Genomic DNA, 1,021 nt, shown 5'->3' with positions numbered 1-1,021 from the left:
GAATTTACAAGGATATTATATCATTTTTCCTTTTGAAATGGGTCTTATTAATACAATGCGGGCACTTAATCCATGTCTACACAAATTCCAAACATCTGGATGAGAATAAAAATTTAGTCAAAAATAGATATTTCCAAATAACTGGATGTTTGATCTAAAATAAATAACCTCTTTTTTTTTTTTTTTTTTTTTTTTGCTGTATTTTCACACTGAAATTGGATGCTTTGTACTTACTTGTTGGATCTAACTGTCAAAGCCTCTTTAAAAAAATGAAGAACTGAAAATTAGGACGAAGCTCTCAGAAATACAATGGGAGTGGCTCTAGGTGACGTGAGGAAAGCTTCTAGAAACATCTGTCCAGTTTTGAGAAGCTCTCTGCCAGTCCTCCAGGCTGAGAAAACTGAGTCAGCCAGGGAGGTGAGAGGTTTACTCACCAGTTTCCTAAGCCTCCAACAGGTGCAGGATTACTCTCCCAGTTCTTACTGGAACACACAAAATATCTCCTTTAATCAGCGAGGAGAAAGCACCTACAAAGGGGCCTCAGTGGAAGCCTGGAGGCTTCAGAGAACAAAAGGGTTATGTTGTCCCAGGGACAGCGTTGTCCTTTGTTATGTGTATTAATTAACATGGAGGGAAAGGCAGGACTACATTTGTTAAAACGGTTTGTGGTAAATAAGTCAGCCGCTGTGCTGAGTGATTTACAGTGGGCAGAAAGCACAGTGGCCTATGACTAACATCCAGGGCTTGGTGTGATTAGATCATAAAATCTTATTGTATGGTTATTTATATTTCTATAAATTAAACAGGCATTTGACCTGAGTGGTATACAGATTTGTAAAAGAAAAAAGAAAAATTACTTATTTCGATCGTGTTTGATCCAGAGGCACAAATTGGATGACCATCACCGTGAAATTTGAAGCAGCGCAAATTGATTTCTTGCTTGCTCAACTACGTATCTCATTTTTTGTTTGATTTTAGGAAACGGATCAAAGCACACACAATAGTTAATTGTTAATACACT

This window comes from Rhinopithecus bieti, unplaced genomic scaffold (genome assembly GCF_001698545.2).
Source record: "Rhinopithecus bieti isolate Rb0 unplaced genomic scaffold, ASM169854v2 scaffold_8350, whole genome shotgun sequence".
NCBI classification, from domain to species: domain Eukaryota; kingdom Metazoa; phylum Chordata; class Mammalia; order Primates; family Cercopithecidae; genus Rhinopithecus; species Rhinopithecus bieti.
This window is presented reverse-complemented; position numbering follows the sequence as displayed.